A 22305-nucleotide genomic window follows, 5' to 3' on the forward strand; every position below is an offset into this window, starting at 1 on the left:
CTCCAGAAACATGAGTGGCAGCTTTTGATGGCCAAATTGCAACGTTCTGTGAAAGATGTGTTCATTTCTATCATCCTTGAAAACGGAATGATAGACTTTACAAATTATACTGAGTGGAGAGAAAAAGCACTAGCAATTGCAAGCACCTTATCAAGATCTGCCGTAAGCAGGTGCAATGCCAATGATTACTTGCAAAAACAATGAGAGTTCTGTAGCACTTTAAAGACTAACAAATTTAATTTCAGTAGGCATAAGCTTTCGTGAGCTTCAGCTCACTTCCTTAGATGCAGTTTTTGTTAGTCTTTAAAGTGCTACAGAACTCTCGTTGTTTTTGCTGTATACAGACTAACACAGCTACCCCTCTGAAATGATTACTTGGCAATTCACAAGCCAGCTTGGACTCCCTTCCTCCTCCTCTGTACCCGCTTACGACAGAGTGAGCTACAGGAGAACCTCAGAGTTACAAACACCTTGGGAATGGAGGTTGTTTGTAACTCTGAACAAAACATTATGGTTGTTCTTTCAAGCTTATAACTGAACATTGACTTAATACAGCTTTGAAACTTTACTATACAGATGAAAAATGCTGCTCCACCCCCCCCCCCTTTTTTTTTAGTAGTTTACATTTAACACAGTACTATACTCTATTTGCCTGGGGTTTTTTTTGTTTCTACTGCTTCCTGATTGCGTGCATACAGTTCCAAATGAGGTATGTGGTTGACTGGTCAGTTTGTAACTCTGGTGTTCGTAACTCTAAGATTCTACTGTACCCAGCCAATATCTTCCCCTCCCAGCAATGACAGCAGAGGACGAGGAAACTTAATACCCAATTCCCTATCCTGTTTTTTATTTAGATATAATACAGTCTAATGGCTGAAAATTGAAGCTAGACAAACAGATTGGAAATAAGGCATACATTCTTACCGGTGAGAGCAATTAACAAACGAACAATTTGTCAAGGGTCATGGTGGATTCTCCATCACTCAGAAATTTTAAATCAAGACTGGATTTTTTCTAAAAGCTCTGCTCTAGGAATTATTTTGGGAAAGTTCTCTAGTCTGTGTTATACTGGTCAGACCAGATGATTACAATGGCCCTTTCTGACTTTGGGATCTATAAATTGCAGGACCAAGTCCATTCAGAGCCCGGAAAATTAAGAGACCTTAAACATGACCCTATATGTTCTATGGGAAGCTGCTATAAAGAGCAAAGCACTGGGGTGACATCCTCTCAGCAGCTAGTGTTACTGAAGAGTCACGATGCTGCATTCTGCTCTAACTGAAGTTTTTTTTTTAATTAAGCATAGGGGTGCTCGTATCTAGTAAATTGCAATAGCCCAGCCTGGAGTTCACAAAAGCAGAGATCTCTGTGACACAGGCCATACCTATTTAATAAGATGTGGCAGTCTTCTGGCTAGTTGACTATGGTATTTTATTGTGGCTGTCTCTATCTGAGTGTCCTGCAGGCTATCAACCAATTTGACACTCTTTGTTAAGACCCCTTCGGTACAGGGCCTATAATATACAATCTAATCAAGTGAAACAAAACAGGACCCTGGGGAAGGTAGTATTAGGCAAACGGGGGAGGCAGGAAAGAACAGAAACCAACATGGTGGTTGTTTGACACAATACATGCATCATGTTCCCTTTTAAAAATTAAATTAATGTAGAGGGTTAGCATAGGAGAGTGGGCCACTTTTACATATTTCCTCTCAAGGATAACAACCCTGTTGGCAGACTTCTTAATTTACTTAAATTAGTAATGTTGCTGTTTCCCCCAAATCCCTTATCTGTTTGTTTCCTTTGTTATTAGTGAGTAGGTAATTGGCAATGATAATTTTGACTTCACACAGAAGTTCAGTGTAGAGTTAATTGGTTGAATCTTCTTGCACTAAACACACATTCCCAGCAGCTGGCTGTTTGTAACAGATTCCATTTTTTATTCAGCTTTTTCACACTTCTTGTGGTTTTGACTTCAGCTGCCCAGGTATGGAACATGTTTTCATTGAGCTTTGCTACCAAGCAGAATACCTCCTCCCTGTTTCTTTTCCTGTTTGTAATGTAGACAACATCTGGAGTTTAACATCCCCTTCATGCATTCAACCATGCACTGCAAACAGTCATGTTTGCTTTGCCTTAGGCAATGAATATCATACTGGCACTTTTGTTCACACATGCTGTTGTGGTGAGCTAACCGGGGGGATTCCTGTGATTTGGGTCTGCTAATTCTTGTGGGCAGCAGGTGTCTGACTTGGCTGTTGGACAGCAGGCTGCAGGATTTCAGCTGCACCCATCAATAGTTAACCGCTAAATTACTTAATGTGGTTTTCCAATGGCTTTAATTCCAGATCAGCCTCTTTACTATGAAACTGGTTTCTGAAACAGGTTTCAGTGTATTTGCAAATTAAGGTAAGTGCTTTTACTCCTTCAGCGACTAACACAGGGCTTGGCCACTACAGGCTGCTTCTTCAATGTCTTTGTGACACTACTAGAGAAAGCCATGAGAGAATATCAATGCGCCAGAAATACTCAGCTCTACATTAGCCCCTGACAAGACCATGAATGAGCTTCTTAACATCTCATGAATAAAAGCCATAGAGTTTAAGATTTAGCAGATCAAAGAACAGGGAAGCATTGTATCAGTCTGAAGAACTCACAAAGATTGCAACTGCCCTCAGCTGAGAGCACTTGTCTGCCTTTCAGAGCTGCTCTCAGTATCAGCATCTTGTGCTAGACCCTCCTTTGCTCCCAAATAGCAATAGTAGTAAGAAACACCTTTCACCTTGGACAGCCATTAGATTGTGTTGGTCTGAATCAGAGGAATGGTCAGTTATTTTTGTCTTTGTTACATGAAAACTAGACTACTGCAACGTGCTATACACCTAGGGATAATCTTGAAGGTCGGTTAGAAGCTTCAGGTGGTGAAAGAGACAGGTGTCCACCTTTCAGATAAGTTCTACTGATGGGAGTATAAGACAACTGAACTTTGTACTCCACAGCGGCTGTCAATGCACTTCCAGGGGAAATCTGAGGAGCTGGTTGGCATCGATGAAGCCATACATGGTATCTCTTATCTCAGAGAAGGCCTCCCTCCCTATGCTTCATTGTAACAACTGTACTTTTACACATGCTTTTGTTATGTGTTCAAAGACTGAGTGATAGTGGTGAGGGCAAAGGAAAAGGTAGTTTCACTGTAAAGCCCTCACCCTCAATAATTCAATTCTTTTCGAGACAACTGAGTCCAAATTTAGCCATGTTTAGAGGAAGAATGGAAGACATTTTTCATGCTTCCCATCAAGTGCAAATTTTGGAATCTTCTGATAGTCCAGCTTCTTGATGCCTTTATGGAGTCTGTCAATCATGATGAGTTGGCTGTTGTGAAGGGTCAAAAGGTATATACAGTTTCACATTCTGGGAACAATCTATTTGGCATCATTCTACCTATCGAAGGTGCACCAGGATCCAGGGCAACTAGTCTCCGAACAGGGAAATAGTGCTATTAGTCAGGCTGGAGGTCAGTTTAAGTCTTCACTATTGCTGAAAGTTAATAAAAAACTAATCTAAAACCCATCACACGACTTGACTATTCCATGAGAAAGGTTTGTCTCAGAGAAATTTACCAGTATAATTATATCAGTATAACTATCCACGTGGACACTTTTATTCCAGAAGTTATGTCAGTATAAATACAGCAGTATAATTATGCCTGTACATTTCCCTGTGTATCCAAGCCCTAAGTGAAGAGGACCAAGAAGGGACAAAGAAGGCAATCTTTCTACTTAATTTTCCATCAAAGTTCAGTATAGCAGTACAAGTGCAGGGAACATGTACATTTCATACTAAACAAAGGGATTACAAACTTAAGAGGAAACCAATATGATTCTACAAAAAAAAAAAAAAAAAAAAAATCAGTCAGCTTTTGATAATGCAATCCATTGTTGGAACATCAATTGAATTTCTAAAAGCCAGTAATAGAAAACTTGATCTTATATTTATTTCATAACACATATGCAATTATTTTGTAGTTTAGCCTCTCAGTTTTAACAGAAACAGTATTGGCAGAAGGCTCATGTAACATTTAATTAGAGTACAAGTTGCCATATATTAATCTCCTCATGCTTCAGTATGCATGGAGAAGGCCTCATTGTGGTGCTCCATAAAGTCATGCAGGACAACTCCTACCAGAATTCTGCTCTCTCCCCTGGAGTCAGCAGGGACTAGGAGTGCTGCAATAAGGAGTATGCTGAGCCCTCTGGAAAATATACACATTCGTAGCTCCCTGTAGTTACCGAAGAAATGGTTCTGACTGGCTCAAAGGAAATCTCATCCAGTTGTCAGCTTTGGCTAGAAGGACAGCTGTGTAAGAGCAAGGAAAACGGAGGAAGGAAGATTGCAGATGTGAAGAACCTCCTTTTTCCAAACTTCAAACAATCTATGGAGGTGTAATCCAAAGCCTGAAGTTAAACTACGCTGTAAAATCCTCAACCACAGGATGGAATTCCCATTCAATATTCATGCATTTCTTTCACAAGACAGGGCAAGTTTCACGTTATACATTTATGGGCCAGTCTGCCATCAATGTGCCTAGTAACCATGACACACATTCATGAGAGAACACATATGGTAGCTTTAAAAACTTTTATAGAACATAGTTTGACACATTAAGGTAAAACAAGCAATCTACTCAAAAGGTGATGCTTCTTCTATGATATTACATAATTCTTTACTTTTTATATTTCTGAAAAAAGAACCATGCAGAAATTCCCATATAAAAATTTCGCTCTGAACTGTGTATCCTACAATCAATCACTTGAACAATTCAAATCAAGTTAGGAGTCATTTCTAGTTTACATGGTTTTAATTAAAACATGAAGTGGTCTTTAAAAAATTACTGACCCAACAAACACCATTACTGTTATTTACTGATTGCTGAGCGCCGTTCTGGTACGGTACAAAGGCACAGTCCTTTCCCCAACAGGATTAATCTAAAAGACAGAGTGCAGCCATAGCAGGTTGAATTAAAGGTGCAAATGTTCCTGTTTTTAATCCTCTTTTACATAGATTAGCAATTATGCTGGTCTACCACCAAAAGGCATAATGGAAGTGTGTTTTAAAACAGGCTTTGAATGAGAATGTGGCAATTCAGCACATTGTGACCTTGTCTAAACTAGAATTTAAAGGTGTGAAGCTAGCACGTGTGACCAAAAAGCCTAGCATAGATAAGGCTCACTGCCTTTAACATGTGCTAAATTGGTTGAGTTAAAGTCTAGGCTCCCCTCTACGCATTAACTTGATCATCTCAGCATAAGGCAGCATGTCCTATATGCACTAGCCAAAGGCACCCTTATATTCACACCCTGCACACTACTGTAATAATCTCTATACAAAATATGCCTTGTAAGGTATCATTTAAAAACTAACAACTCACTAGTCAATAATACCAGGGTGAAATGTATGTAGCAACATTGTGTGTGAAGTTATGAAATCCCCCCTGTATGATGTCAAAGGCTCATGGTCAAACTCACGTAGCCCTGATTAGGTAGAACTGGTCAAGCAGGCCTGTCTTAAATATAGGGATGTGTGTTTTACATCAATCTGCATATAAGCCGTAAACAGAGTCCTCAGGCAGTGAGAGGGGGAAGAAAGAAAATCTGCATTTCAACATACACAGGTAGCAAAGAACAGCATAACACCTCTTCCCCACCAGACTCCACATCTCCTTGCTCTCAGCTGGAACTAGGGGTTACTCTCAGGAAAATTCATTTCAAAGGGTAACTGAACTCTAAAAGTGAGGGGCAAAAACACCAAAGTTCTCTCTTCCTGCCTCTCTCTCTCTCGTTTCACCTCAGATGACGAAAGAAACAGCCAGTGGACCTTGGGAGCAGATCCTGATCTGAAACTTAATGCTACTGAAAACCTGTGGTAGGAATTTCACCTTGAACTATGTTTAGTTTGTACTAGGAAGTGTTTTATCTTTGTCTTGTAACCTTTTTTTTTAAACTTTCATGCCTTAATATTTGTACCCGCTTAAAACCTCTCTCTCTCTGTAGTTAAATAAACTTGTTTTATTCTTCAATCAAAACTAATCCAGTGTTGTGAACTGTGTGGGTAACTCCATTTAAGGTGGCAGACTCTTGTATCTTGAGCCCTGTAGAGGGGCAACGGATCTAATATACCTGGACTGTCCAGGAGAGGGCTGGACAGTGCTAAACACACGTTTTTGGAGAAAGATCTGGAGGAGTGTGTTGGGGTCATCCTGCAAGTGACAACCAAGGCTGCTGGAAGTCAGCATGTGGACGGTGTTTGCTGACAGACTGCTGGAGTCAGAATTGCTGGAACAGGACTACAGCTATCCACAGACACCCCAGGATGCTGTTTGGCTGTTTGTGAGAAGCTCAGGTTGGAACCCACAGCAGCAAAGCATTGTGAGGCATCCTAGGTTGCAGGGAGGGTGGTGACCGTACCCGTCTCACTGGTCTAGATTGCATCCCGGGACGTCATAAATACATGGTAATTTTACATCTTTAAATCCTAGGTCTGGTCTATCCATTGGTTTTAATACCATATAACTATTTCAATTAAGGGTGTGATTTAAAAAAATAAATACTGGTACAACACCTGGTACTGGTACAACACTGCTATGAAGATGCTTTATACTAGTATAGTTTATTCCCTTACCATATGGAAATAGGCATTTTTATACCAATGTAACTGTATCCAAATTAGTGTGGTACCACTTTAACTATACCCAGTAGAGGTAAAGTGGTACAGCTTGTGTGCAGAAAAGCCCCTACACTAGACAAGGTCAAGTAGTGAGTAATTGTTCTAAACATAAGAATGGAAGATGAACATTAAAATAGCCGTGAGGAAAGGACAAAGTAGGAGCACTTGGAAGAATGATGTCGCTATGGCAGTATAGCTGGTAGGAAAAGGTTTTACCAGAAGCACCGGGGGTCACTCACCCTCCACTCCCAAAAAATACAAGACGAAGCTCTCAAAAATGCTTTCCTTAGAAGTAGATAAATCCCACAGACCATCTATGGAGGAAGGAAAATAATGTACGTAGACTTCTAAAGCAGCGAACACACAATAAACCAGGACCTCGCTCAATCGACGCCATTTTCATAAATAAGCAATTAATTTAAATAAGTTTCATAAATGGGGGCAAATGAATTAAATCAGAAAACAGATTTCAGTGTTAGATCTACCAGATGTTTTTCTACACTAAGTGAAAATGAAAAAGTGATTTAGAGGAGGAACTGTGCCCCATAAGTGTCTCAAAACAATTGCAGACAGCTATTTACCATAACCAAAGACAGGACAAAAGGGCATGGATTTTACTTGTTTACAGTCTCCCCCCCAAACTCCTTTTCCTATAGTTATTGCATGTGCAGTCTGGAGCATCTGAGATTACAGATTATGGTAATGCTCAATCCAGAAGCAGCAGCAACTAACAGGAGCTTCTTCCCCATTGTCTCTGAATTTGGGGAGGTGGAGGAAAGTTAGGTACCCACTAAGACAATTTTCTGTATTAGTAGCAGTAATCCTACTTGCTAGGCCCCAAAGAATCAGACTAGGAAAGTGGGTCAGCTAAACACGCTCAAGATATTGAGAAGGGAGGTTACAAGCTACTTCTCATCTCTCCAGACAGGACACCAGGTATAATGGGAAACCTGGTAACTGTGAAATTCACAGCTTTGTACCCTGCAATTTGCTGGTAAAACATCTGTTGGCAAGTCATCAAAAGAGGCACAAACTTTCATTGCAACCAAAATGTCACTAGGGTCAGAAGCTGAAAAAGTTCAAGCAACAAGAGTATTGGATGTAGACACTGGCTTTTTTCTTTAAGTACTGATATAGTGAATTTTTTGTAAACTGGATTACCCTTCTACTGAGATAGTGTATTATTTAATGTTGGACTATGCAACAGTTTAACCTACACATAGATGATACCAGATTTTAAAGCTATTGAAATGATTTGTTAAAAAGATGAGGCATGGTTATAAATAATGTACAGCTGACCAACCATATGGCTGCTAATATTTTTCTCATGACGCATGGTTATATTTCAGCTCTTTGTGCGGGGATCCAGTTTAAATGTGAGTTTAGGAGTGGTATTCCACCACAGTTGAAACTTTCTTTGCTCCTGGAGAACACTTGGCATTAACCCAGTCAGTTATGGTGGTATACAGTTCAGACCACCCTTAAGTCATACCCAATTGAGGCTTTTCTTGGTTTAGTATACTGGAACACATATAAGGCTCCCATGAGAAGTCACTAAAAATTAGTGTCTCTTGAAGTATGACCATGTGTTTGGTGTCCTAGAATTACTGGGATACAAAGTGTAGCAGCAAATAAGAATTTGTATTGTATACCTAACTTTTCACACATTATCCCCGTCCTCCAAAAAAATCCACCAGAAATAAATATATTTCCTATTGTAAGGGTATAGTCTTACAAACATCACAGGAGCTTAGACCGTGAACTCCTCAGGGAAGAGACTTGTCTTACAGCTTGTCTACATGGAGACATTCAGGAAAATGAATCCAAATTAGTTTTTAAAGTTGATTAGTTAAACCTTCTGAATAAACTACACAGAATTAAGGCCACTTCTGTTCTGAATGAGTGTGTCCTCACAGGGGTTTAAACTAATCCACTTTAAATTAATACCTTCAGTTAATTCAGAATAATTTTCACAAGTGTCCCCATATAGACAAACTCTTATTACTTCATATACAAAGAGCAGGCATAACTATGGTGCTATAGAAACATTGAACTTGAAAAACCCACTCATCCAGAACATGGAGAAATTTTATTTGGGCAAGGGGGCTGAATAGGGTCTGAAACCTGAGGGCTCATTCACTGAAAGGGAGAGGGATGTGAGGAGCAGCGTATCTGGAGCTACGCTTACTTTAAGAGGAGGGGCTGGTACATAGATGACCTCCTGTATGCCCAACAAGGCAGAAGTAGCAGGAGCAGCAGAGGAGCTCGCAAAGACAAAGAGGGGACAAAAATGAATTTATGTGGAGCAGAACTGATTTAAATTGCATTCCCATATAGGGACATTGCAATGTAAACTAAATTTGCATAATTTGGGAGAGTGGCTTTGCAAATGTTTTGACCCAGGTTAGTAGGCACTGGGGAAGTTTTTCAACCCCTAGAAAGCATAATACAGTTTGATTACTTTAATTAGATAATTATGCAAGACAGTGGGAGGGAATAAGAGTCTATTTTGGATCTGACTGTATACCCATTCACTCAAGTTGCGAGGCAGAATGTAAATTAGTACATACATATTTCTAAATTTAGTTTATGGAACTGAAGTCTGCTGAATTAGGTAACTACATTCAAAAAAAACGGTTGAAGTTTTTGAAGTAAGTGAAAGTTAAACACCCAAGTCTCTCACATCAATTCTTCGCTTGGGAGTAAATCAGTTTCTTACTATTTACATACTAGTCACATACAGCAAGTTACTTTTAAAAATGACATCTCTCTTATACACAATCATCACTAGAAGCAAAAGGTAAATCAATAATCTAAAACAATTTTAATGAGGAAGCAGGGCCTCAAAGCCTAGCAGTGAGCAGAGCAGCATACATGTCACTGGATTCTCTGGTCCTTACTTAGCATACACCTGTTTTTACACTTCAATACACAGAAACTGAAGTGTACAAATCTGCTACTGAAGGCAGATTTATTCCTAGGAAAGATACAAAGTATGAAAACTGGAAAGAAAATAAATAGAAAAAGTTGGACTTTTCAATCCTACACAGCAGATGCCCCCACGGAACATACCCCAATGCTTTCAGACCTTACTCTCAAAGGGGAAAAAATTATTTGTATTACAGGAGTGACAAGATAGCCCCCACCCCCTATTGTCCTAGATGCTGTACCAAAAATATAGTTCCTGTTTCAAGCTTATATAAAGTCTGTCAAAGCAAAGGGATATTTCTTAAAGTTTGACAAAAGGCTTCTCCATAGCAGAAAAACAGGTCAGGTCTACAGAAACCTAGATCCTTTATAGAAAACTAAACTATTATGTAGCCATTTGTATTTCATTGTTAAGTGTTCTTGGCTCAATATATGTATAGATAAAGAAAGACTATGTCCACAAGGTGACTAGCTGAATATTCTGTCTCAAAATAGTGCAGATTTAATTTTCAGAAGCAGGAGAGAGAATTTACTTATACACTTATTTCACTGTGGATTATTGTTCAAAAATTGCCTGGAAAAAGCATCATGAGGTACACTGATGGATAAGGCAGTAATTTAGAGCACAAGAGAAAAACCATCCCAAGAATAAAGTACAGAATGGAAGGTGTGAACAAAAGAGAGGACGGAGGATCCAAAAAGAGAGGATGGGGGAGAGCTGGGCAGACTGAACCAGGAACAGTTAAAAGCAAGCAATGCCTATAGAAATAAAAAAATCCTACAAAACCGCTATCAAAAATCAAGAACTGGAAACCCTAGTTGCATTCTTATGACTGATATAAGACACCAGAAAGAGATCACGCGCAAAAGGAAACATTAAGCAGGAAAACCATATTATTTTGTTTTCAAACCTATGCTCAAGAACACAGGAAGAAAACCATACATGTCTATTACCAAAAAAAAAAATCTTACTTCAAGTTTAAGGTCCTATTCCTAAAATATTTAAGGAAAGATATGATCAAAATACCTGACTTCTGTGACTGAGACACTGAAGCCTTGATGGAAGAAATGGGACTTAAATACATAACATTCATGAAAACTAATCCAATTTCAAAACAGTTATTTAAATCTGAATTTCTTTACTTTCTCTCTCTTAATTGAATGTTACTACAGTATTAAAACTTGTAAACTGTCCTTTACTGAATGCTACAGGATGTTGCTGTGATATATGCATGGGTTTGTTTTAATGCATATAAGATTAAGAGGAACTTCCTTTTAAGAATATTAGTTTACACATGAGTACACACCACAAACTAAATGGCAGACACAAAAGGTAAAATAAGCATCTGAACTCTTCAATGGTTTTGGAACTTTAAATGCATTTAAATTGATAAATGGTTGTGTCCAAGGGCATGAGTAATGTTTAATTTTAAATATAAGCACATGTTCCTCATTTATGGGTTACCTTTAAAAACACAGAAATAGTCCAAAAGAAATATTAGAGGGTGAAACATAGCTCCATACAGTGCAGAAGGATCTATGTACCGCTTAAGTTCTTAATACAGAGGGCCATAAGCAGTTCAGAGGATTTTGAGCAGGCCCTCTGCACTGGGATGAATGTCATCCAAAATTTGCAAAAAAGCATATAACACAGCAACACAACCCTGGAAGCAACATGAGCTCATATTATGGAGAGTAAATTAACCTGGTATGACTGAAAGCCTTTCACTGCTTATACTGGTATGCAATTTATTGTAACCAATTCTAATTTTAAGCAAATATGAGTACCTGCTTTACTTTACAGAACAGTTAATGAAATTCACCACAGGAAAGCCGACTAAGCTGCAACAAGTGTTTGACTCAAATGACTATGGACAAAGTAACTACAGGGATTACAGGAGCATAGCTACAGCCATGAGGCTGTAACCTCATTGTGTGGACACGCTACAGCAATGGAAGGGCAAAAGCTGAATCCACACTGGGAGCACTTTATTGGTATATGCTGGCAAAGCACTCATTGTGTAGATCTGGCCTAAGGCCACTTTTCATCTGAACAACAGCTTCCACATAGTGGTTTAATGATGTGCTTTCCCATCACACCTTTAGTTAATTCACCTTAACTTTCCTGAGTGACATTGTGTGGACACATTGTTAGTGAGATGTACCTTTGGATGTTCATCTGCAGACTGGTTTTGAGTCTGCAGAGTAGTTTAAACACTCATGCAACACTCCAAGCCAAGTCAGGTATACAAAGTACATTGCATGCACAAGTTAGCTACAGTCAAGCACTTACAAAATATCTGTAGCAAATGAACAATGGTTTACAGGAACCCTGACTCATTCTCTGTGTATCTTGTTAGGATGCAACAGACCATACACAGTTCATCAAATGTAAACATTATTCCAATATAGGAAACTACAACCCTATGCACGTTAGAAAATAAACATACAACGAATGAGGCAAGACTCTCCTTGTCTTGACATCGACATGATGAATGTATACTGTATAGAGAGGCAGAGGTCCACAGAAGCTCTTGCCTTATTCACTGCACGTTGAATATATGGCACAAACTGTGGTTTACAGCACTACAAGATATTACGTGTAGCTAAGTTTGTAGAAAAAGTATGGTTATATGGAAAATAGTATGTAACCATAAAATTAGAGACTGCACCATAATGCATATCGATAATGGGTGGTGTTAAGATTGTAAGCAAATGTATTTTGTGTTTCCTGACTTGAGAGCTTCACTGTACAACCTGTTCTCTCTCTTATTTTATTTATTTTGTTTCCAACCCTATCCTGGGTTAAATGTAAAATTCTAGCATATTCAGGAGATGAATTACATCTAGACTTCAAAAGGAATTATTTCCCAGCATCAGGCCTTTAAAAATTAATATAAAGGTTTTTTTAAATGAGCAACTATAATGCTGGTGCAGTATGTTGATGAATAAAGCACAAGTTGAAGCTACAGCTGATGTAAAGGTGAACACAATCATCCAAGAGGTTGGATAATAAATGTTTTGTATAAGCAAATCACTAAAAACACATGACTGCAATCACTAAAACCTAAAATATTCTCACTGAACTGAAAACCTGGCAGGAGAAGTGATAAGACAATTCTGGTTGAAACAGTAATAAGACTGCTGTATCAAAATAAAAAACAGAACTGTAAATCCTGTTTACACACTGTAAATTAGAGTCAGTACTCAAGAATTAACGATGGAGGCCATAATGGGTGAAGCAAGAAGCAAAGGACAAGATTAGAATGTGCAAAGGTTCATCTCTCTCTATACTGAAAGTGAAATTGCTGGTAGCTATAAGAAAAAAAAAAAGGTACGTTGCATGAATGAAGTCTCTTGAGTCTAATACTTTTGCCCTGGAACTAAGACTCAATTCCCTGTTTGAAAACATTATACAAGACAATCCTGGTTGAACGATTAACAAAATGTATACCTTATTTTGTCCCACAAACACTACTGTCCCCTAAATCTTACAGAGTGGCTTCAGAACAAGATTTTGGCCACAAAAATACTTAATATGCATCCTCTTTACAAAAAGAAAATCGGAGTTACTGGAACCACCTTCCTAACATACAAAGGTGGGAAAAGACTAGACCAGTGGTTCTCAACCCACAACCCAATCAGCACACAGCCCATGTGACATTCACAGGGAGGATATATATTGTGTGGATGCAGCCCACATAACACAGAAAGCTGCATATGTGGCCCACAATGGCAGATTGATTGAGAACCACAGGACTAGACTACCACAAAGCAACCTGTCCTGAGGAACAAAGAGATTACTGCACTAGCCACTGCCAGACATATGAATACTGGGAGGAAGGGGGGCACTGCAAAAGGTAAACACGCACTCATGTGTAAGAGCTGCTGCATTACCTGCTATCAGCCCCTCTTTCTGAATGCACTGGGGATTCTGCTGCCTGTCACACAGGTGCAATACCCACTCGTGCAGTTCATGCTATTCGTGCTTTCGCTTTTATCTGCCCCTGAACCCACCCATCCTTTCTCCATTCCTTGGAAGGGGGAGGAGTCAGAGCCCTGACCTGTCCCATGATTCACATCCAAAGAAGCCCAGAACTTGCTCAAAATAGGTGAAAGAAGAAAGATCCTTCAGGTCTCACCTCATGTTAACAGCAGTGGTTAAGGGCCAGGGGTACAAGTCCGCCACCTGCCCCCTAATGCCAGCAACCAAGCTCAGTTCTCGAATGAGGTCTTAAGTCCCTCCAGAATCCAGACTCACTCCTTCCTATTTCCCTTGGATTGGGGGAGGCTATGAGAGAAAGCACCCCTCTCCCTTGGGTGGAAAGAGAGGAAAACACCTTCCAGCCCTCTCCCCTGGATTGGCAGGGGTGTCAGCCCCATCCCATTGGAATGGGGAGCAATCCTCTTCCTTCCCCCTGCCCCTGGATTGGAGGCCAGGCAAGGATCCTGCTCCCCAGGAGTCGGAGAGCAGCTCCTTTCCCTTCCCTGACGGGGAGTCTGGCAGGGATCCTGCTTCCCAAAGAGGTAGGAGGGGGGAAATCAGTCAGGGGCCCTGCTCCCTGGGGGGTGAAGAGGGCGAGCAGCACATTTCCCCATCCCTGGATTGACCGGGGGGGGGGGTCATAGGCAGGGATCCTGCTCCCCAGAAAAGTGGGGGATCAGCCCCTTTCCCCATCCCTGGATAGAAAAAGGGGGTCAGGCAAGGAATCTGCTCCCCAGCGGGGTGGGCGAGCAGCCCCCTCCCCCTCCCCGGGCTGGGACGCACTGGAGCTCGGGCAGACCCCCCACCCCCGTCCCTCTCCTCCCGGCGGCGGCGCCCAGGTCACCCCGCTGGCGGGAGGAGGAAGGGGGGGATAGAAGGATCCCTCCCCCGCCTTCCCTCAGCCCAGCCCAGCCCCATCCCACGGCCGAGCGCGGGGAGACCATCCCCGGGGCCGGCGGATCCAACCCTCCCCAGCCCGGGCCTAGCGCGGCCTGCGCATCCCCGAGGTGGGAGTTGGGCCAAGGCCCGGGCGGGCCGGGGCAGGGCGGGCCAGCGGCGCGGGCTCCGGAGCGGGGTGCCTGGGCAGCCGGCGGGGGCCCCGCGTTGCTGCGGCTGCGCCGGGGCTGGAGGAGCTGGGAGATTGCGCGGTAGGACACTCACCTCAGAGCGGCTGCGCTGCAGCGGGCCTGCGCCGTGGAGCCTCTGCCAGGCGGCGGCCGGGGAGGGAGCCGAGCGGGGACACGGCGCGGCTCGCCCTGAGCCGCCGCAATGGCGAGCGAGCGAGCGAGAGGCGGGCAGCAGCAGCAGCAGGAGGAGGCCGAGGAGAGGACGCGTGACGTCACGAGCGGGCGGCGCCGCCATGATGAGGAGGGCACAGCCGCGCGTTGGGAGTGGGGGGGGGGGGCGCCCCCGCGCCCCGGAGCGCCATGTTGGGGAGGTCGGAGGCTTACAGTGAAAGGGGGAACTTCAGGGGGCGTCTGGCGCCATGTTGGGGAGGTCGGGGAACTGCCGCGGTGAGGAGGGGGGGGGGATAAACGCCATCTTAGGAAGGTCATGCCCCCAACGTTGATAAGTGGGGAAAGGGATCACTGGAGCCTATGGATTTCATCCAAAGCCTAGTGGAAAGAGACCTGCGGATTTCAAAGAGCTTTGGCTCCGGCTTCATAGTGGGAAGAGTAGAGCAGGGCGCCGGTGTGAGGGGCATGGGCCATTGGGTGCTGTGATGGAGGAGGGGCATGGGCCATTGGGTGCGGTGGTGGACTGGGGTATGGTCCATTGGGTGCGGTGCTGGACTGGGGTATGGTCCATTGGGTGCTCTGATGGACTGGGGTATGGTCCATTGGGTATTGTGGTGGAGGAGGGGCATGGTCCATTGGGTGCGGTGGTGGACTGGGGTATGGTCCATTGGGTGCTGTGACGGAGAGGTGTGGGCCATTGGGTATTGTGGTGGAGGAGGGGCATGGTCCATTGGGTGCGGTGGTGGACTGGGGTATGGTCCATTGGGTGCGGTGACAGAGAGGTGTGGGCCATTGGGTATTGTGGTGGAGGAGGGGCATGGGCCATTGGGTGCGGTGGTGGACTGGGGTATGGTCCATTGGGTGCGGTGATGGAGAGGTGTGGGCCATTGGGTATTGTGGGAAGGGCAGCATCACAGAATTTTGAAATGAGAAAAGTACGATCAGGGACAAGTGAGCACATTAGGAAAGCTGAGGCCTTACAGGGAGGATGGAGCCAGTGGATGCCATGTTGGGAAGGGCTGTGCCATGCTGGCACAAGGAACAAAGAACTATGATGCTATATTAGCAAGGGCTAACTCACCTTCTCAGTCATTATCTCCATACGTGGGCCCAGGATATCAAAAATACTGCATAGAGCTCAGGGATGAAGGCTGTGGTAGACATTTGTGCTCCTTGGGTATACTGGGCCTTTCAACAATAAGGGTAAAACTCACCTGTGGAGGAAACAGAACTTTCTGAGGGGCAGTCAGAGACTGTGGCGTGAACTCCCCCAGTAATTAAGGAGCATTACAAACCCCAGCACCGTCAGCACCAAATCCATGGGGCAGTTCTTTGACATTGCTTTCTTTAACATAAACGCATAGCAGTGTGTATATTTAATATTTTTTAAAATGCAAAAATCTAGAACCATATCAAAACAATTCACTCTAGTGCACATACTTCTTCCCCTAGAAGAAAAAATGGTTACTTACCTATATGGTAGCATGAGAACATAAGAATGACCATACTGGGTCAGACCAACAGTTCGTCTAGCCCAGTATCCTGCCTTCTGACAGTGGCCAATGTCACCCTTCCTTTTGTTTGTTTTAAACCTGCTGCCTATTAGTTTCATCAGGTGACCTCTGGTTCTTGTGTTACGTGAAGGGGTAAATAACACTTCCTTATTCCCTTTCTCTACATCACTGATGATTTTATACACCTCTACCATATTCCCCCTCAGTCGCCTCTTTTTCCAAACGAATAGTCTCCGTCTTTTTAATCTCGTTTTATCTGAAAGCTGTTCCATACCCTTAATAATTTTAGTTGCCCTGCCTCATCTTCCTTAAGTGCTCTTTTTAGCACCTCGATCGTTCAGTAGCCCCACTGATTGTTTGGCAGGCTTCCTGCTTCTGATGTACTTGAAAAAAATCTATTAGTTTTTTAGTCTTTTGTTAGTTGCTCTTCAAGTTCTTTTTTTTTTGCCTGCTTAATTATACTCTTATACTTGACGTGCTAGAGTTTATGCTCCCTGACTTCCACTTTTTAAAGGATGCCTTCTTGCCTCTAACCGGTTTTTTTACTTTGTTTTTTAGCCATTGTGGCATTTTTGGTCCTCTTATTATTCTTTGGGGATCTACAAGTAATTTGAGCTTCTATTATAGTGTTTTTTAAAAGTTTCCATGCATCTTGCAGCCATTTCACTCTTGCGACTGTTCCTTTAATTTTCATTTCTCTAGCTTCCTCATTTTTGTGTAGTTCCCCTTTCTTAAGTTAAATACTATTGTGGTGGGCTTCTTTGGTATCTCCCTCCTCCCCTGCCCCCCAAGAATGTTACATTTAATTACATTATGGTCATTATTACCAAGCAGTTCAGCTATAATCACCCTCTTGCACCAGATCCTGTGCTCCATATAGGACTAAATCAGGAACGGGCCTCTACCTCTGTGGGTTCCATGACAAGCTGCTCCAAGAAGCAGTCATTAATGGTGTCTAGAAAATTTATTTTATTTCTGCATACTGTCATGAGGTGACATGTACCCAGTCAATATAGGGATAGTTGAAATCCCCCATTATTACTGGATTTTCTATTTTTATAGCCTCTCTAATCTCTCTAAGCATTTCACAGTCACCATCACCAGTATATCCCCTACTGCTATACTCTTATTATTCAAGCATGAAATTTCTATCCATAGAGAATATGGTACAGTGAAATTAATTTAAGATATTTTACTAAATTTGACTCTATGCTTTCCTTCACATATATGTCACTCCCCCACCAGCATGATCTATTCTATCATTCCGGTATATTTTGTATTACAGTGCCCCATTGATTGTCATAATTCCACCAAGTTTCTTTGATGCCTATTATATCAATATCCTCATTTAATACCAGGCACTCAAGTTCACCCATCTATATATTTACACTTTTTCCATTTGTCTACAACCACTTATAAAATATCATTTTTATCATCATTTTTATCATTTTTAATTGTCTTCTTTCATGTGATGTAGTTGAATGAGACTCTTTTTCATTTGACTGTTTCTTTTCAGTTCCTACCTGTGTTTTATCAACTTCTATCCTCTCCTCTTTACTATGATATAGAGAATTCCTATTAATAGCTCCCCCCCCCCCATGGGATGTCCCTGTCTAAGCCGTGCGCTCCTCTGCACCTGTCGGCTTTCCCCCAGCCCTTAGTTTAAAACTTTGTTCTTTGAGATGTGGTTGCATACATATATTCCATTTGTAGTAAGAAGTGAGAGCTTAAGGCCTGTAAAACAGGCTAAGGCCTAAATGGAAAAAGCCAAGTGAACAGAAGTATAAGGGGTCACTCAAGTTAACTGAGACTGGTATAGGAAAGTGCTGATTCTGCAAGGTTGTAAGACTGCCAAAATATTACTGAAATATGTAGTAGGTATAAGAGGTACCAAGATACTAACTCTCTGAAATGACACTTTTATGGGTAGAAATGATACATGGAGTGGCGGTGCCCAAATCAGCCAATCAACGGAAAAAGGTGGTATTAGACTACGTCAGGAGGGTGGCAACTACCTACGTGAAAGGGGGCAGACCGAAAGTGTATGTAACAGTGTATAAAAGAGGGTGTCAGAAGGAATACCAGTGTCCGGTCTAGGGGATAATGGAAAATCCCGCCGTTGGGCCGAGACCATTGTAACGCCGCCAATATGAAACTGACCCAGAGATACTCTGTAAGTCATTTCTCATTGTGCCGCACGCAATAAACCTGGCCTGGGCGCCTTCGTTGCTCAGCTACGTGGTCGTGTCGACTCATTCAATCGTGAGAGCCGTCTCAGTTTCCTGGCCAGAGCTGGGACAGCATCTACACAGGGACACACGCACGCAGCCTACACTGATAAACATCGGTGACCAACACACCGAGTACCACACCATTCAAGTGAGCGTGTGCCCAGAAGGCTGCAGCCTGAGAGTTTTCTGCAGTAGTACCCATCTGGGTGGCATTTGTCCCCTGACCTAAGGTTATATAAAGGCATCTCTACTCCAACCCCTCTCAGTTCACATCAGAACATGGCAAAACAGGACTCTGATGCAGACGGGAGAGAGGGTGACTCATGGAATACACATGCAACCACATCTCAGTTACAATGCAAAGAAAGTAACCCCTTTTTCTTCTTCAAGTGGCTGCATATGTGTATTCCCCTGAGGTGACTCACAACCAGTACCATTAGGATGTGGGGCTTGGAGTCAACTTAAATAGTGATTGCCACAGAGCCTTCTCAATATTTGCATCAGAACTTGAAGCAGTCATAATGGCATTGTGACACTGGCAGACCAGGTGCCGGCTCATGCCAACATCCCTCAGCCTCACTGAACACTTACAAAGGCATAACTGGAAATCAGGCTAGTTTACCTGTGTGTCAGCATTACCAAGATAGAAATCAGAGTTGTAACACTGTATTTAGTGTTAACACTGTATGGAATGCTTGTAGGATGCTGCATGTATTAATCCTGCTTATATCTGTATCCCATGTTCTCAGGTAATGTTTAAATGTTTGCTCTGTAACTCTAAAAATCTGTAAGTTTGTAAATTTCCCACAGTCAGCGGAGAAGCATTACCAAGTGTGAATTAATAGTTTACCCCAAGAGGTGTTGTCTGCAGCCCTTCAGAAAGGACTATTGAATCCAAATGGGCCACTGTGGAATAAAGACACTGTCGATTGCTCCACCCACCCATGAAGAGGTTACATGCAGTGGTGCTCATCCCATCAGCTTGGACTCTAGAGAGAGGGGAGGGTAAAAATTCCTAAGCAGAAGACATTGAGGTCTTTTTATGTTGTCTGAACTCAGAGAAGCAAAGATTCATAGACATAAGCAAGAGATTCCCCCACCTGGGTTTCACTTGGGTTAGCCCCAAAGGACATAAAAGCTTGCATATTATAGAAGCTTCTATTACCTTTTGAATTTAGGATTACACCTCATTTGTGTATGTATGTTTCCTGCTTTACTCTTGTAAATAACTCTCTTATTACTTCTCTCAGTTATTAAAGTTTTAGTTAGTGTATTACAGGCTTTGCTACAGACATTGTCTTTGATTTGAAATCTGAATACAATTGTCCAGGGGTAAGTGACTGCTCCTTTGGGACTGGAATTAACCTGAATATTGCTGTGATCTTTGGTGTAAAGTGACCCTCTATCACATAGTCCAGCTTGCCTGGGTAGCAAGATAGACTGAAATGCCCAAGGGACTGTCTGTGACTCCATGGTAAGACTGTTAAGTACTTTAGGAGTTCACACTTTTTACTGGGTTGGTGAGCTCCCCCTGCTTCCACATGCCACTGAGTGCAGATAAAAATGCAGGGCTGCCCTTAGTCCAGCTCAGTTCCTTCTTGCTGGAACTCCAGTGTAGAGGAGCAGAAGGGTGGGTCATGGAATGGACATATGCAATACATTTCAAAGAACAACAGTTACTGAACAGGTTAGTAACCTTTTTTTCCTCTTTGAGTGATTGCACATGTGCATTCCACTCTTGGTGTCTCACAAGCCATAACAACAAGAGGTGGGATCGGAGTCTATTTCAATAAAGATTGGAGAACAACCCATCCAATGCTAGCATCATCTCTGGAGTCTTGAGCCACAGCATAGTGGACAGCAAACGTGGACCAAGGATCAGGTTGCCACTCTACAAATGTCTGCAGTTGGAACATATGCCAGAAAGGCTGCCACGGCCAATTCGACCTTGTTGAATGAGCAGTGACTCTGCTACACAGAGGGACATTAGCCAAGTCATAGAACATGCATATAGAGAAGGCAATTCAGTAAGAAATTCTGTGGGTGGAGACTGACTGTCCTCTTATTCTTGCCACCACTGCTACGAACAGCTGCGATGATTTACAGAAGTGCTTGGTTCTGTCTGAGTAGAATGGTAGAGCTCTTCTGACATCCAAGGTGTGCAAACGCTCTTCATCCTTGCTTGTATGCGGCTTTGGGTAGACTGCAGGCAAATAAATTGGCTGGTTGATGTGAAAAGATGACACCACTTTGGGAGTGAACTTTGGATGAAGATGCAGGTAAACTTGTCCTTAAAAAAGATTATATATGGAGGCCTCAACATTACACAGCTCCCATCTCATCTGGCTGAGGTAATGGCCACCAAAAGTGCCACCTTCACTGACAGATGCAGCAGATAACAAGTAGCCAATGGTTCAAACAAGGAACCCATCAGAATCAGAATCATGGGGTCATGATATGTGGAGACACGTTCTTATCTATCACTTATCCTATAAACCTCTGTAGAAAGAATTTGGACATGAAGTGATCATGGAAGTGAAGGCATAAGCAAATTCCAAATTTGCAATCTGCAGAGGAAAATATCTATGGTAATGATCTTAAATGTATAAAACACATTTTTGTCTCCAAAGGTCCTTGGAGCTGAGTTAGATAAAAAAAACAAAACAAAAACAAATTAGATTGGCTAGGGTAAAACCTACAAGGGATATAAACCCTGTTGCTTCAGAACATAAGTCTTCAAATAACTGCCTTGGAATCAGAAAGAAACTTTCTCCATGGGCATGCTGATGCCTGAATGTCCATTATGAGAGCATTTAAAACTTTCTCTGAAACATCTGGTACTGACCACTATACCATTGGTCCCATCCACCATGGGGATTTCTATGTTCCCAGAACACTTTATAAACTAATATACAGACTATACTCTAGGATCACTTCAGCCAGTAACTGAAACGCTGCTATGTCTGGAATGAAACACAGCAACTTTTCAACAGCACACAGCGATACTAAATAACCAGTTAGGCCAGAAAATGAAGACTGTCCTATAGCCAAGTGAAACTGCGGGTGCATTTAAGTATGTAAAGTGAACATAACTGAAGATACCTCTTCATTGCAGAGTTACTTTGAGTGATGGGACCTTGAGTCTTAACATCCAGTTAGCCTAGCACAGGTGTGAGTATTCACACTGCACTGCCCTACTTGAGTTGCTGCATCCACATTGGAGCTGCACTCACTCACGAGGTATTAAGACTTCTGGAGTCACATTCCATAGTTCTTAGCACAGCACAGCTTGCAGCATATGGTGTGAAAACTTCTCTGTCCTTCCTAGGCTCCTGTGTGGAAGTGGTCTTAGCCTACCAGCTCAGCAAGGCAAACCACTTCTGGCTTGGCCTGCTCTAGCGATCTGTCTGTGGCTTTCATTCCAGCCAGTGGCAGGTCATGGATCCAACTCAGGACAATGACCGGCTCCAAATGTTAGCATTAATACAATTCTCATTTCAGAACCAGGATGTAGAATGAGACATGGTGGAGGGTATTTTAACAGCAACTCGTCACCCGGAGAAGATGGCAGTGTGGCTTGCTAAGGAGATCATGCAAGTTGCATGCAGACTTGGACCAGTGGAAACTGTGGATGCAAGTTTTAATAGCTGTGAAGTCCCCCTTTGCTGACCAGTGGTTTTGGAGCAG

At 42.5% G+C, this 22305-nt stretch overlaps 1 protein-coding gene across 5 annotated transcripts in view; it reads right to left on the bottom strand.

Moving 5' to 3' along the window:
• NRF1 (nuclear respiratory factor 1) overlaps positions 1 to 14911 on the bottom strand; it is a 94237-nt gene extending 79326 nt beyond the window's left edge. For 4 of the 5 annotated variants that reach the window (XM_067534945.1, XM_067534943.1, XM_067534941.1 and 1 more), the window contains exon 1: positions 14797 to 14911. The gene's annotated coding sequence lies outside the window, so the exon portion shown is untranslated. Of the gene's footprint in view, positions 1 to 13792; positions 14016 to 14796 lie in introns of those variants that run through there. The other variant, XM_067534942.1, reaches the window with a different exon arrangement.
• Positions 14912 to 22305: the final 7394 nt, after the last annotated feature.

This window comes from Emydura macquarii, unplaced genomic scaffold (genome assembly GCF_026122565.2).
Source record: "Emydura macquarii macquarii isolate MOO-44397 ecotype Brisbane River unplaced genomic scaffold, CSIRO-AGI_Emac_v2 contig_3470, whole genome shotgun sequence".
NCBI lineage: Eukaryota > Metazoa > Chordata > Testudines > Chelidae > Emydura > Emydura macquarii.